Source organism: Monodelphis domestica, chromosome 7 (assembly GCF_027887165.1).
Source record: "Monodelphis domestica isolate mMonDom1 chromosome 7, mMonDom1.pri, whole genome shotgun sequence".
Lineage (NCBI taxonomy): Eukaryota > Metazoa > Chordata > Mammalia > Didelphimorphia > Didelphidae > Monodelphis > Monodelphis domestica.
The window spans coordinates 179645598-179662522 of record NC_077233.1 but is presented as its reverse complement, the minus strand read 5'-3'; the positions used below and the strand labels follow the sequence as shown (position 1 = coordinate 179662522).

The following is a 16925-nucleotide window of genomic DNA, read 5'->3' as shown; positions in this document are numbered from 1 at the left end:
GTCTGTTGAATTGAATGAAAGCAAACACAGAGGGGTGAAGTGTTGAAGCAAAAGTCTCTGGTGCAGCATTGCTGGGGGATGGAACATCTGAGAGAATAAGGCTGGGATCAGATTGTGGAAGGCCTCAAATGCCAGACCAAGGACTTTGGTCTTTGTTAAATTATCCTGCTAATGATAGAATGAAGGCATGGAAGGGCCCTTTAAGGCCACTTAGCCTTAAATTTTAGGAATAGCCTCTCATTTTACAAATGAGGAAACTGAGCACCAGAGGGGTTAGTTAAGGGAACTTTGCCCAGGGGGTAGTGAGTAGCAAAGATGAGATTCCAACCAAGTCTTTGGGCTTCAGATAAAGGCCCTTTTAAAAAAATACTCTTACCTTCTGTCTTAGAATCAATACTAAGTATTGGGTCCAAGGCAGAAGAATGGTAGGGGCTAGGCAATGGGGGTTAAGTGACTTGCCCAGGGTCACACAGTTAGGAAGTAGCTGAGGTCATATTTGAACCCAAGACTTCATGCATCCAGGCCCAGCTTTCCATCCTCTGAGCAATCTCATTGCCCTAGCTTGGCTTCATCTTTTTTTTTTCTTTTAAACACTTACATTCCATCTTATAATCAATACTGTGTATTGGTTTCAAGGCAGAAGAGTGGTAAGGGTTAGGCAATGGGGGTTAAGTGACTTGTCCAGGGTCACACAGCTGGGAAGTATCTGAGGTCCTATTTGAACTGAGGACCTCCCATCTGTAGGCCTGGCTCTCCATCCACTGAGCAACCTAGCTGTCCCCTTGACTTAGACTTAATAATAAATGTGGCCTTTGCCCATCATATGGTCCATGCTACAACAAAAAGACTTAAAATGGTAACTTAACAGCAATGGAAAAAAACCCTGTAAACACACTATAGCATGCTATCAAGGGGGATCTATTCATGAAAAAATGGTGAAAAAGACATTCTCAAGGTGACACAGGGTGGGTAAAGGAGGTGGAAGAGTCATTTTTGGGACAGAAAAAACAGCAGAGACAGTCTGAGCTGATGCCCTTCAATACAGTAAACAAATACAAGAAAAACCTCCAGCGGATTGATTTCTGGGAAAATATGGATAGGTCTGTTGAAGGAATGGGTGAAAATTGGGGATCTTTCAGAGCATCAATGTCCAAAAGGAAGGGGTTGCTATTATCCTCATTAATGTTGTGTGGGCCTTGGGGTACCTGTCAGATAGAGGGTGAAGCAGGACTACTGGAAGAAGGAGGAGGCAGTCAAATGGAAAATTAAAAAGGGGAAAGGATTAGAAAGAAGGAAGCGTGATGCCTTGCATATATAGTGGGTACTCAATAAATGGTTCTAGAAATGAATTACATTTTTACTCTATTCAGACTTCTTGGAGAACTGGAGAATAAACCTAGTACCAGAAATCTCAGACATTCCAGTTGGGAATTTGACCAATGGAACTATAACTAGGTAGGGGTAACCAGGGGTCTGAAAACACTCACAGCCCTGAGTTCAGCAGGATTCCTCCTTCCTGCATGATATCCAACATCCTGGGATCATTTATCAGAGACACATCAATGGTGATAGTTCAGGGGCGATAGGGAGGTGGTTTCAAAGTCCTGAATTATCACCCAAGGGAGCTCCATTCCTCTTCTCAACTTAGCCACCCACCTTTCTTTCCTCTCCACCTTTCTGGTGTCTGCCCACGTGCCCCAGCATGGATATATGTCTCTCCCTCTTAAACCTACAGGTAGGTGAAGCCCAGCCCTAGACAGAGGGTAGCAAAGGGCCAGGGCTCCCTGCTGACTTGGGAAGGAGTTAGAGGCATGTATCAAGGTGGGATAACAATATTTCTTCCCCATTGTCCCTGATGAGTTCCCCTCTCCCCATCTTTCCAAGAGAAGGAGGAGTCATCGAGTATCTATCTCAGGACCATAGGATAGTAACTAGCCAGAGAAAGCAAGCCAATCAATTAAATGGTCCATCGATAAACATTTATTAAGCACCAGCTATGGCAGGCATTGTATGAGCAGGGGAGACAGATAAAAGTAATTTAAGGACAGTTAAACTGTGGTAAGACCCGTTCTTGTAATGTCTCTGGGCACCCCAGATAGAATCAGTGGCTCGCTTCTCGGTGGTATTTCTGGACTGGGAAGATTACATTGGAATTGGACTGAAGTCTCAGAAATGTGTTTATTCTCCCCTTGGGTGTACAGGAAAGGCAGCCAAAAATGCATCACTGAAGATGCTGCTGTTCATCTGCCCATTCCCCAACCACCTCTTCCTTCTCTGAAAATCAATTAAGTAGTCACCAGGCAGAAGAAAAACAAGATTGCAGCCCAAGGAGGGCAACCAATTCCATTGCATTCTTCATCACTGAAAACTTTCCATAAGAATTCTACAGCCACAATTACACACTCAGCAAGTCAAATCTTGGGGAGAGAAACAAATACCTCTATCAAGGGAGAGTCCCTTTATATACTAGTTAAATACTTGGGTGGACTGGACAGGCTGTGATTCTGGGCGCTCACCATAGTTGGCAAGCCAGGGTGGTGGTGGAAAGTTTTCTAGAAAGAAATGAACTGGAAACAAAGCAGGAAGCCACTGACTAAGGGACAGCAGAACAAACTCTGGTATCTAAATATAATTGGATATTATTGCACTATAAGAAATAAAAAATACAAAGAAACTAGAGACATTCGGGGTTTGTCTAAACGGATGCAGAAACAGGAAGGTCCTATAATAGCTGGCATTTATATAGTGTTTTCCGTTTTTAAAAACCCCTTTCATTTGTTTTGTTTCATTTGATCTTCACAATAACCCTGGGTATAGGTGCTATTGATATTCCCGTTTTACAGATGAGGAAACTGAAGCTGAGAGAGTGACGTACCTAAGGGGCTGAGGTACGATTTCCATTTAGGTCTTCTTGCCCCCAAGATCAGCCAGACTGTCCACCTAACTGCTCTGGTTTATAGAAAGTGTAAACATGGTGGTTCTCTCCCTCAGCCCTGATGCCGAGGCTCCAGAAATCCTCTCCCTTGCACGGGATCCTTACAAAAGACCGCAGTAACACCAAGGAAAGGCACACGGAAAGGCTTCAGAACTCCCGTCGCTGCAGTGGCCATGCCTGCCTGACTTTAGATCGTAAGCCCCTTGAGGGCTCGGTCTATCTTTTGCCTCCTTTTGTATCGCCAGAGTTTCGCACAGCGCCTGGCACGCAAGAGGTGCTGTATTAAAGTTTACTGATGGATCACTTCGGAGGAATGCCGGGTAAAGCATCGTTTGCACATTTTGTCCGACAGACGCTGGACGGCAGGGGTAGAATGAAACCCGTCTGCCCGCCCCTGGAGTCACTGGGTGACTGTGGAGCGGAGCTCTACTTCCTAAGGTTCCACTGGGAAGGACACGTGACCTACTGCAGAAACGACCTTGGGCTACCGTGTTTCACCTCTGGCCGGCAGCCTCCTCATCTGCAAAATGGGGTTAATGATGCTTGTAATGCCTTCCTCCCGGGTTTGTCGTGAGCTCAAATGGGATAATGGGCGCGATGCGTGCGCTGGTCATAAAGTTATACGAGTTTGATCTTCTAGTAATCCACATCACATAGCACTCCTAAGGTCGCCAGAGCAGTTTCCTGATACCAAAAGGATAGCAATGACCCAGGTAGGCAGGTAGGACAGAGGTTATTATTGCCATTTGATTGATGGGGAAACTGAGGCAAAGAGAGATGAAATAAATGGCTTTAAATAAAAACCCTCACCATCTGTCTGAGTATTAATGCTAAGGCAGGAGAGTGGCAAGGGCTAGGCACTTAGGGACAAGTGACTTACCTAGGGTCACACAGGTATGAAGTATCTGATTCCAGGCCTGGCACTGGACTCCAAGTTCAGTTAACTACTTGGGTGGATCCAAAAGGCTGTGATTCTGGGCTCTCATCATACACTGTGCTACCTAACTGCCCTGTTAAGTGGCTTTTCAAATGCCACGATGACTTAGTGGCCCCGCTAGAACTAGAGAGAGTGGAACGGGGAGGCACGGGATCTGGGCTTGAGACTTGGCTCTAGTCACTTTCTAGTTGTACAGACAAATTCCTTAGGACCTCTGGACCTCAGTTTCATCAATGGTTTCCAACTGGCGAGAGCTACATGTACAAGCAAACCAAAGAGCACCATTTTTAATCTTTATATAACTCCCACCAAATATAGAGTATAATAAAGAAGCAAATATACCTTCCCTAGATTGAATAATGTCATTTGTCACACACACCCTAGGTCTAGTTAAATAGATAAGAATATAGGGGGCAGCTGGGTGACTTAGTGGATTGAGAATCAGCCTAGAGATGGGAAGTCCTGGGTTCAAATTTGACCTCAGATGCTTCCTAGCTATGTGACCCTGGACAAGTCACTTAACCCCCATTGTCTAGCCCTAACACAGTTATTATATATTATATATTATACACAGTATTGATTCCAAGATGGAAGTTAAGGGTTTAAAAAATATATATTCTTATAAGTTATATATATAATATATAATATTTATTTGCATAAATAATAAGATATATAGATAATAATATAATAATAAATATTAAGCTATATAATAAATGTATTATATACACCATATTTATATAACATTATGTATGTTATTGTAGGAAGTTCTAAATGAACAAACAAAACAAAACAAATGAACAAACTCCCTTTAGCAATGCACACAACACTTTTGAGTCAGTACATTGCCTGGAGTACAGAAGAGTTAATTGACTTGTTCAAGGTCATACAAAGGTATTTGTCAGAGGCAGGGTTTAATCAAGGTCTTTCTGACTCCAAGTCAGACTAGATGGCACAGTGGGAACAGCACTGTTTCTGGAGATGGTAAGAGCCTAGCTAAAATTCCACTTCAGACACTAGCTGCATGACCCTAAGCAAGTCACTTAACTTTTGCGTGCCTCAATTTCCTCAACTGCAAAACAGAAATAATATTAGCACCTACCTGCCAGGGCTCTTGAGAGGATCAAATGAGATAATAGTTGTAAAAACACTTAATATAGTGCCTGGCACATGGTAAGCACTTCTTCCTCTTTGACCACCTTATCTACTACATTATTCTGCTTTATCTTTATATACAAGCATTTTTTTTAATTCTTATTTTCTGTCTTAATAACAACTCTAAGAAAGAAAAGCAAAGACTATGCAAATGGGGTTAAGTGATTTCCCCAGCGTCATGCAGCTAGGGAGGGTCTGAGGCTAGTTTTGAACTCAAGTCCTCCTGACACCAGGTCTCGTGCTCTATCCACTGTGTGACCTACCTAGACTGTTATATACAACAAGTATTACTATTTTTCAGATGTGCAGAATATATGTTGGCTGCATTTAGATTGAATTACATGTTTTCTTAGTCAACAAGAATACAATTATTGTCCACTGGGAATCAATCTAAGGGTTTAAAAAAGATGTGAAAAAGAAGTCTGTAATCAAAAAGGTTGAGAATCGCAAGCCTAGAGTATCTCTAAGCATCCTTATGCTTAGAAGACATTAAATCCAACCCTCTCATTTTACAGATAAGGAAACTGAGGCACAGGTAGGTAAATTTATAACATCTTACAAGTGCCAGAGCTAGTATTTGAAGCCTCTATTTTCTGTCTTTCTTACCCTAACTCCTTGGGCACTCTGCTATTACTCATACTTCTGAACCTTGCAGTTCACTGATCTTCCCTCTACACAATGGCGATTCCAAGAATTCATTCTGGAAAGAACCTTAGAGACCTTCTGTTTCAGGGGTTCTTAAGCTGGGATGTGCTTGTTTCTTTAAAAAGTGTTTTAATAAATAATTCAATATAAATGAATTTCCTTTGTAGTTTGATCCAAATTATTTTGAAACTATTGTAAAATTATTTTATGTATTTAAAACCATTTTGGTGAGAAGGGATCCATAGGCTTCACCAGACTGCCAGAGGGGTCCATGACATCAAAAAGGTTAGGAATCCCTGATCTGGTTCAATCTCCTCAGTTTGGAGATGAGGAAACAGGTGCCGTCCCCAAGATCACTTAGTCCAAAAATCTTGAGAGAATACCTGAAGCATTGTTCCTGGTCTAGACCAGAATGAAGTTTTGGACTCTACCTTCAAGAGAATATCTTCTATAATTTATTTACCTTTCACTTTTTTTTTTGGAGACAAACACATGGGAACCAAATGGTTTTTCAGGGACTGACCTCAACTCTACCTAAGATGATGTGTTTCAGGCCCTGAAGCAAAAGGGCCAGCTGTTCCCACTGCACAATCTAAGAAACAATGCAATCACTCATCTGCACAAATGCTTCTTGTGCCCCTTGAAAGGAAGGATCTCTAGCAAAGGCAGAGCTTGGGAATTTAAAATCCAGGGACCTATTGAGAGCTCAAGTCAACTGTGTTAATCAAAGAAGCTCACTTTCAACACATGTAATTAATCCAGTAAAAGTCTGCCTTTTTGCAATCCTAATGAGACATAAGGTACAGAGAGCCCCCTTGGAGAGAGGGAGGCCTGGGTTCAAGTTTTGCCTTTGATACCTACTGGCTCTGTGACCCTGGGCAAGTCAATTGACTTCCTAGTGCCCCAGGCAGCTCTTCAAGATTAAACATCAGACCAGTTGTGGATCTGCTTTGGTAGAGAGAATTTCCTCATAAGGCATTCCTTGCATCAATAAGATCATAAGTCTGCACTACTTCCATAGAGAAAGCTTAGATTTTTAAAAGTCTTCTGCCAGGAGATTAGAACTCTGGGTCTCTCTAAGATCCTGCCTTAGAGTCCAAACATATTATTTGTCATAAACAGCACAGGAGGAAAAACCTCAGTTTTCTGTAATTCTGAGATTCTGTAGATTCTGTATTCTGAGATTTCGTAACATTAAATGAATGGCGGTAAGTATTATAGTTTGATTTTGTTCTCCTTTCTGAGGAATGAAGGTATACAGAAGCCTATAGAAAAAAAAAAACACTACCAGGGCTGCCTAGGACAGAGGACAGTAAGTTATAGTTGGAAGCACATTTTACACCGTCACAAGACTGTGTTCACAAGGCCACAGGCTTGGGGGATGGACAGAACTTTGGAAATCCTTTGATTCTAGGGTTCTTGCCCTTGTGTGTATCATGGACCCCCCTTTGGCAATAGAGCGAAGGACTATAGTCTCTTCTCAGAATTAACACTTTAAAATAACTGAAGGAAATGCTAAGTTTTGGTCATTCGATTGTTTTCAGGTCTGCCCAACTCTTCATGACCCATTTGGGGTTTTCTTGGCAGAGATATTGGAATGGTTGGCTATTTCCTTCTCTAACTCATTTTAGAGATGAGGAAACTAAGTCAAACAGGGTGAGTGACTTGCCCAAACATTGTACAAGTTAAGTACCTTTTTGAGGAAAGATTAGAACTCAGAATGACCAGGCTTCATGACTGTAGGGCAAGTACTTTATTCACTGTGCCACCGAGCTGCCCTACAGATTTTAGTTAAATGGTAGTTTAAGAAAATATGTATTAGTTTCATCCAAGTCACAGATGCCTTGAAATCTATTCATGGGCTTCAAGTTAAGAACTTGACCTAGTCCCAACCTTTTTATTTTGCAGCTGAGGAAAATGTGACTTAGACTATGTCTAAGATCCCCAATTCAGTGAGTAGCAAAAACAGGATCTGCACCCTTGTTTTGACATCACATTTTTACCACATCATGCTGCCAACATGCTGAATGTTTTCGTTTCTCCCAACCTTAGCTTCCTCAGCTGCAAAATGAGGGGTTTTGAAAGAGATCTCGTCTCATCTCAATTCCCTTCCAGCTATGGCAATCTATGATTCTTAGTTCTGCATTCACCTTGTTCCTTTCTTTGTCCCCTCTTTCCCTTACGGTTAGTCCTCTCAGGCACCCAGGGGTCTCATACTACTCTGGCTCCCAGTGAGATGTTCTTTCTTCTCTTCCTTCAGAATTTTGATTTTTGCCAAAGGAATTGATAAACTAAGCTTAGCCTTCAGGGACAGTCATCAAAAGCTCTTTAATGAGCAATTATTACAAGGTGTAGTTCCTTTCCTCAAGGGTCTCACAGTGTAGTTTAGAAAAGCAAAAAATACACACTAGAAGATAACAATAGAAGGCAATGGAAAATAAGGGCTGAAGGACTGGAAGGGACCTAAGAAGTCATTTGTGGAGCAGCTAGGCTCAGTGGAGAGAGAGCCATGTCTAGAGACGGAAGGTCCTAGGTTAAAATTTAACCTCAAATACTTTCTACTTGTGTGATCCTGGGCAAGTCACTTAACCCCCATTGCCAAGTCCTTACCACTCTTCTGCCTTGAAACCAATACTCAGAATTGATTTTAAGATGGAAGGTAAGGGTTAAAAAAATCATTCAGTTCCACCCACTGATTTTATGAGTTGGGAAACTGAGACCCAGAAAAAGGAAGTGACTTGCAAGGTTATGTTGATAGCAAGTAAGAGTTAGGTAATTTAACTTCAAATAAGTTCCCTTTTTGCTCCATAACAATGGCCCGTAGAGTGGTACAGGCATGGTATGATAGAGATCACTGTGGGTTGGGTTGGTCAGTAAAGGCTGCATGGGAGATGATCCTGAGTAGTCAGAGTTCAGGGAAATGGAGAGAAAATGAGAGGGAATTTCATGAAGGGAAAATAAAATATTTTGAGGCTCAAAAAAAAGTCTAAAATTAACACTCCAATTTAGTAAGCATTTATTAAGTGCCAACTGTATGCAAGATATAAATGGTACAAGAATTAAAATCCCTGCCTTCAAGTCACTTATATGGAACCAAGAGGAACCTTCCTGTAGTGAGGGCAGACCCTCAGACACCCTATAGGCAGCTGTCTTAGTTAAATGTCATGGATTCTGACCCCCAATCAATCAGAAATCATTAGCTGATTTCTGAAGATGGCAAATCCAAGGAACCATTTTATTCAGTTGTGTCCAACTCTTCATGACCCCATGGACCATAGTTATCCTTGGGGTTTTCTTGGCAAGGATACTGGAGTAGTTTGTCATTTCCTTCTCTAGTGGATCTAATGGATGCTTTTGTCAGGCAATCAGAGGTTAAATAACTTTCCCAGAGTTGCACAGCCAGAAAGCATCTGAAGTAGGATTTGAACTCAAGTCTTCTTGATTCCAGGCTTAGTGTTCTAACCATTGAACCACAATTGCCTCTCCAAGAAGCTGTAACAGAGTTATTTTTGGAATAGCATTGAACAATATTATGAGTAAGAAGAGGAGATATAAGATAATAAAGGTATGACAAAAGACATTATGCCAGACAGAGTTCCAGTAAAGGGTGGTAGAATTGGGAAAGGTCCTTAAGACTCAAATCAAGGAGAACTCCCCCCCAATATCTTTACAATGACCTCTTATAAAACATGTATAATCCAGATCAAATTCCTTACTATCTCAGAGAGGTGGGGAGAGAAAAGAGGGAGAGAGACAATTTGGATCTTATAATTTTAGAAAACATGTTGAAAATTGTTACTCCATGTAATTGGGAAAATAAAAGGAGACAATTGTAGGAAAAATTCTCCAGTTCTTTGCTTTTTTCTCTCCAACTTTCCCTTTCTTCCATAGGTTGGAGGCAGTAGGGTTAAAGAGGGAGAACATTAAATTTGAAGCTGGTTTCTACCATGTAGGGAACTGAAGCCCTTGAAGATACATTTCCTTACCTCCTCAGTCAATTTTCAAGATTTCCTGCCTGGGAAACTTTCTTACAATTACCAACTTGACTTATAGAAATATTTTCCAAGAACTATGGTATAAAGCTACCAAAATTTTGTGGTCAGCCACAAAGGTATTGATCACTGGGATCTGTCCAGCATCAGCAGGCATTAGACTAGAAATGGTTTTCTTAGAAAAGCAAAGCTTACTTACATTTATATACTGCTTCATACTTTTAAAGAATTCTTTCTCTATAGGTACCTCAAGTATTGCTCTTCCCTTTTACAAGTAAGGATACAGGTTATGTGGCCATCTAAAACCACATGATTAGAAAGTATAAGATCTAAGTCTTAAATACACCAGTTCTCAGACTCCGATATTTTTTCCACTAAACTGTGCTACCTTTCTAAATCTAAAATAAAATGTTTCTTGGACAAGAGAGAGTGATTTATAATGTGAGATAAACAGTCAAGAAACTTGGTTTCTTTCTGCCCCTTCACCTTGGGCAAATCACTTAATTTTTTTAGTCTTTGTTTCCTTATCTGGAAAATGAAGGAGTTAGACGAGAGGAATTTCTAAAGTTCTTTGAAAGCTTAATGCTCTCTTCTAGCTATGGTCTTATTTATGAAACTCCCAGATTCCACAGCAATGATTTGGGCATTTGGGTGAGAAAAGCCTACAGAGATACCTGTCCATTCCTTGGTTTTTAATTCTAGTGTTAATTAACACTTGGCTGCACTTTACTGGACTCTCTTTGGCCTTCTCCATTGCCATTATGCCTTCAGGGACATCATCACTGGAAATATCATCTTTCAGAATCCTTGGTACTCATACTGCTTTAGTCCCCTCTGCCCTTCTGATCTTATAGGTGGAGCCATGAACTCCAAAATCTCCATTTAAGGAGGGACCCCAGACCAGCCATCTCTTAATTTCCCACCCAGAAGTTTTCTACTGGACTTTCTTGGACTTCTCCATCGTGTCCCCAAAGCAGGTCCCTTCTCTCAGTCTTTTCTGCTTCCTTTTGTGTGTTGTTTCTCTCCTATTAGATGGTAAGTTCCTTGAAGGTAGACTTTCTTTTTGTTCATATTTCTATTATCACCAGTGCTTAGTACAATGCCTGTATTTGCCATGATCATTGAAGGAAAGGGGGTAAACTGAAAGTGGTTTTTTCCCAAATCAAGTTTCTGGCAAGAGATGCAGAAACAGAGGTTCATGGGAAACCAATTCAAATAGAGACTCCAGAAATATTTCAACAATAAAAGATACCTTTCAAGGACAAATGCAATTAAAAAAATAAAAAGTAAAATACGCGTTGGGAAAACTATATGCAGGGTGAAGATTTAGAGAAGCCATTTGGCTCTTTCAGAATCTTTATTAGCTATATTAATACATGGTCCCTACCCCGAGGACTGACTGTATCTAATTCCTATAGGCTGAAGGCTTTCTACCAGAGAATAGTTTTGCAAACTGTGGGCAAGGCCAGCATTCTCCAGGAGCTTCAGGGCCTTGATAATGAATCGATCAACAGTATTTTCTAGGCTCCCACTATGTGCCAAGCATAGTGTGAAGAATGGCACATAGTAGGAGCTTAGTAAATATATATGTTCACATATGTACATACAAATATGCACATGTACATATAAACACATGTTACATATGTATACATACACATGACGAATAAGTGTGTGTAGGTAGGGATTGTGAATTCACATATATATACACACATACATGAGAATATATGCAAATAAAGTTTCTGAAATGTAAAGTGAATGAAACAAACATATACACATTGGTTAAATACCAGGTAGTTTGAGAGGGAGGGCACTGGTAGTTGGAGGGGATTGGGGAAAAGTCTCAGGGAGAAGATGGTGCTTGAGTTAAGTCTTAAAGGAAGGGAAGGACCCTACAAGTTGGCAGTAGGGAGGGAATGCATTCCAGGTATAGGAATAAGTGAAAAATGAACCAGATTTGGTGTTGGAAGACCTGTGCTCTAACACTGGCGTTTCTCCCAACTCCCTAGGTGATGGGGAGCAAGTTGCTTCACCTTGACGGATCTCAGGTTTTTTATCTGCCAAAAACAAAAATAGAAGTGAGGTAATTAGGTGGCACAATGGAAAGGAGTTGGGAGGACCTGGGTTCAAAGGTGGCCTTAGACACTTCCTAGCTGTGTGACCCTGGGCAAGTCATTTAACCTCATTTGCCTAGCTTTTGCCCTTCTGTCTTAGAGCTGTTAACTAAAACAGAAAGTAAAGGTTGGAGAAAAAAATGGAAGGGTAAGGGGGGCTAAAGGTTCCTTCCAGATTTAGGTCATGATACTACTTTCTTATGGAAGCAAAATACTTTTTAAACCTTTAATTACACTCCCTGAAAATGTCAGCAATGAGGAGCTAGTTGGGAAATCATTACTTTTCATAGAGTTAGATGGGACCCAAGGGGTCATTAAGGCCAACCCTTTCCTTTTGCAAATGAGAAAACTGAGGTAAAAGAATTTCCCCGTCGGGTGGGTGGGGGTCACAAAGCTGGGTGTGGGTCCATTATGGGACTGTGAATGTACTTCTTCCTGACTCCAAGTCTATGCTTCCTCTCACTTTAGAACAGGGAATGGCCCATGGCTTTCCCCCTTGAATCTCTGGAGTCATCAACAGCAACTAGGAGAAAATATCACCTACTAGATCCCCTCCACAGTCTAAGTCGTCTCAGCCACCTCAGGCAACCTTCTCCCGGTGCCACCTACACCCCCAAACCAGAAGCATGCCTCTTTTAGCCTTGGACACAAATGACTGCCCTCTGATGCTCCTGAATTGTCAGAGAACAGTTTTATAGGGTCATTTACTGCTAGCACATTTGTCCCCCAGGAACATGGGCTGAGCTCCAAGGCGACAAATACTCGGAGTGTTGCTCTGAAACTAAATCAACAGCACACAATGACCTGAATGGGCAGGGATCAACCTCTTGTTCCTTGGCTAGGATGGGCAGGGGCTTGATCCAGCCAGTTGAACTGGTCTTTCAAGGCTACCAGAATAGAACGAGGCTCACTAAGCTCACCCTTTTTCGTCCCTTTCTGGAAGTAGGGCAGGCAGATGTCCAAGGAGGAGAAGCATCAATAGTGGAAAGACCATGGAGGCTTTAGCCACCATTTGAGTCAGACCTTTTAAGAAGCTCTTGAGTAAATGGGTCGATTCCCACACCCAGGACAAAACAGCAAATTATCATCATATGAGAAAGCCTTTGGCAGTGACTGATCTTAAACTCATCCGCACCTTTTAGCTAGCAAAATTCTCTGGGAGAAGACAACTTGCATTTTCTCTAGAGGTTGAGCATCTGACCCAGCTCAGGGAATTGTTGTAGAAAGGGCCCTGGATTTGGACCCCAAAGACCTTAGCTCTTTCCTTATTGCCTGTGTGACCTTGGTCCTCTTCTATAAAATGAGAGAGGGCTGGAGGGGTGGCCTCCAGGGTTCCTTCCAGCTTTAAATGGATGCTTCTCTGATCCCCGCTCACCTTGCCCCTGTCACTCTTGCCTAAACTTTCAATGGAGATGTGAAGACATTCTTCCTTGTGAAAAGGGGCACTGAGGGAGTACTCAGCCGGGGAATAGCGTGACTTTGGCATGCAAGCGTGTTCACAGTCTGAGTGTTTTTAGGGTGATAGAGAGAGCTCTGGGAAATAGTTATTAGCCTAAGCCCATTGTGTAACTAAGGTAGGACACAAACTAAGATCAACAGGACTCTAATGAAATGAAAACAGGAAGACCAAAGGTCTCTGTGGCAGACCTAAGCCCAGTGGCTCTTATCCTCAACCATTATCTTCTATTAGGTTTCATTAAAAGATCATATTGACTTCTGGCATATCAAAAAGGAATGAGAATGTCACATATATTCTTCCTAGCAGCCTTAAAGGAATAGAATGGTGCTACTTTAGTGATGCTATAGAGAAGAAGACTCCCTAGATTCTCCCAAGTAGAAGCATTAAGAAGAATCAAAAGACCTGGGTTCTAATCCAAGTTCTACCACTCACGCAATGTATGACCTTTGTAGCTGTAGGAGGCCTGTCTCTCAACTCCTCACATTCCTTATCTTATCCTTGAATTTAGCTCCCTGTACTAGGTCAAAAGTACAAGTAACTGACTCTCTCTGGACTTTAGTTTTCCTTTTTATAAAATGAAGGAGTTGGATTAGTGGGTGTTCTTTAAATTTGCTTCCAGTTCTTAGATCCTGAGATCACTCCGGTCTCTGCTTTCAAGGAGTTAGTTACTACCCTGACTCTGAGTTTAGTAGTTACAATGTAGGTCATCCATTAGCAGATTTAAGGAGCTTTTGTCTAAAAACTTAAATCCAGCAAAAAAGAGTTGTAGGAAGCTGTAGGAGGCAAACTTCTGATCTCCTCACAGGCCTTCTCTTATCCTTGAACTTAGCTCCCTGCTCTAGGTCAAAATGGCCTGATCTCTTTACTAATAAGGGAGTCTTAAAAAACTCTTCAGTGGCTCAGGATTATTTTATTACTAAGCCTGTTTTCCCCCTTGATTACATTCAATTCAATTCACATTTATTGAGCAACTATTACATAAAGGGCAAGGGATATCAGGAAAGAAAAACCAAAAGCATAAAAGGCCTTAACAAGCTTATTCTAGCACAGGGGAGAGGAGGAGGAGAATACATGTTCACAATACAAATTCCATAGGAAATACATTTCAAGAAGGAAAATATATTAATAACCGGGGGAGGGGGGATCCAGAAAGGTCTTTCCTACAATGTGGATATGGATTTGGGCTCTGAAGGAAGTCACAGATATAAGGTCAGAAGTCAGGAGGGAGTATAAGGGGGATCACTTGTATAAAGTCACGGAGGCAGGCAATGGAATGTCATGAGAATACAGGCCCTTTGTATGACTTGAATCTCTAAATCCTGAAAAGAATTGGGGTGGTTTGGCAAGTTCCAGAGTTTTGATTATTTTTTTCTCCCATTTCCTAGAAAAAAGTGTTGATCACTGCTCTGGGAAATGTAATAAGATTTCTGTAGGGAAAGAGAGAGTAGAAGATCAGAATAAGGGAGGATAGAGGTTGTGCTTTGATGTTTGCCTCTGGGAAAGGCATAGTCAAGCCACTGAGTTCAAGAGAAAATGGAGAAGGAGGGAAGAATTTTAAGAAACCAGAGCAGAATAACTAAGACTTCAGGACTATCACTTGCACTTAGAAAGAAGGCATTTCCTCATTTCCTACCTAGGTAAATCTCCTACTCCCTGGGACTCATTCCCTCTTCAACTGAAACTATTCTGAAAACAAAGACAATTTTTTTCCTCCCCTATCTTGGACAGGCAGCTCTAGGAACCTTTTCCCCCTTCCTTTCTTGCTTGCTTGATTTCCCTTCCAGTAGTAGCTCCTGTTAAGAAACTGCTTTCATCTGGGTACTGTTTCTGCTCTGCTGCAGGGCTTTTGCTGTCATGCCCATCAACATCACATTTCTTAGTCAGACCCTAGTAAAATCAGCTACAGGATGGAAATGGAGTCAGGCCAGAGGCCTTGGCCAGAAGTGGGAGAACACTTCTCCAAAATCAAATATCACAGCTCTACCCCTGAAAGCTCCAAGTATTAAGCCAGCGTTTCTCCCCTGGAAAAAGCACCTGGGAATCTCTACTGGACTCTACTTTTCTGGGATCTGGTCTCAGTTCTTTATTGGGGTTAATTCTTCTGCTAGGCTATGAAGCCCCAAATCTATCACCACACATCAATTACCAAAGGGAACAATGTGGGTAGTCTCAGGAAACAAACAGATTTAATTGTAAGAACATCATTAGTTCTTCACTTTTTGGGAGCCAGTCAATATGCCATTTCTAGAAGGGGGGAGAGACAGACAGACAGACAGACAGAGAGATAGAGACAGGGAGACAGGGAGACAGAGAGAGAGCTTGTGTGTGTGTGTGTGATGGAGCAGAAAGGGACCCTTGGCCTCGTTTCCAAGGGGGAAGTATCTTAATCCCGTCTTTATGGCAGAACGTCAATCAAGAGATGTGCGTGTCTCCATCTTTGAGAGAGAACACCGATTTCCATTCTTGGGGCAGAAGCAGTCTCGATTTCTCCCATTTGGGGATGGAGAGCCCAATTCTCTGAATAGAAAGCATCCTAAACTTGTGTCTAAGGGTGAACACTTAAATCTCCCATTTGTATTTCCAGCACCATTAATCTCCTCCACCTAAAGAGGGGTGCCAGTTTCTGAGCGCTTAACCTCTCATCTGTGGTGACTCTGATCTTCTGTCCCTCCTCTCTAGGAGTACAAGTCTCTGATTTGAGAAGGATTTATACCATGATTCGTGTGTGTGTGTATGCTGGGGGCGGGGGATGTCCCCAGGGGAACATCCTATTTCTCTCTGGAGAATCACCAATCTGAGATGGGGGGGGGGGGGCGGATTGCTTCCTATTTCCTCTTCAGGAGAGTAGGCTATTTATTTCTCTTCTCTTTGTCGGTTACACACTAAAAATCTCTGGGGTTCACACCTCAGATAACGATCTCTTCTTGTTGTCGGGGAAGGGGAGGGAAACACACAAATTTTTCATCGGGGCGAATCCATATCTCTCCCTTTAACACTAAGCCCGCTTTCCACCCAGCTCCCTTCCGGGCCTGGTCCGAGGAGCTTCGGCCCCTCACTCACCACGCGCGCAGGCGGCTCTCAGTGTCCTCTGTCAGGCTCAGAAAGGCTCAAAACGCTTGGGTCTTCGGACCAGGCGTTCAGTGCTGCTCTCCCACCAGTGTGTCCCAGTTGCTTCGCTCCCCGGCTCTGCCGCGCCGCCCTGGCCAATCCCTACCGAAGCTCAAAAACACATTTCGGCCACAGCCAATGGGCAAGGCTGGTACGGGCCACCGCCCCCCCGAGGGAGGGGCGAGGAGGAGGAAGGATGCTGGGGGGGGGGTAGGCTGGGGGGCAAGGTCCAGCTTCAGGCTGGGGAGCGTGTGGGGCAGTGTTCGTCCCGGGGGCCCAGGAGCAAGGGAGCTGAGGAAAGATGCCATGTGTCCTGAGAAGTGAAGAAATGATTAAAGATGCAAGTTCCTCCTCAGCCTTCTAGATCAGGCTCTAACCAGGTCTCGCCTGCCCTCATGCCCTTTCCGGATAGAATTCAACCCGTTTTTCCTTCTACTCCCCACATTGGTCATTCCAGGCTGTCGTCCCTCCCTTCTTCCCTCCATATCCCACCTTAGACTCAGGCATGTCATTTTCCCCACCCCCACCTCTAAGGTCCCCAAATTATAGGTCAAATTTTAGTCTATCACCCTTCCCATGCCGCCCC

The 16925-nt window shown here is 42.6% G+C and overlaps 1 protein-coding gene across 1 annotated transcript in view; it reads right to left on the bottom strand.

Moving 5' to 3' along the window:
- Window positions 1–16443, bottom strand: part of ABAT (4-aminobutyrate aminotransferase) — a 125567-nt gene extending 109124 nt beyond the window's left edge. Inside the window, exon 1 of the mRNA XM_007498673.3 lies at window positions 16292–16443. The gene's annotated coding sequence lies outside the window, so the exon portion shown is untranslated. The remainder of the gene's footprint in view (window positions 1–16291) is intronic.
- Between the last annotated feature and the right edge of the window lie 482 nt (window positions 16444–16925).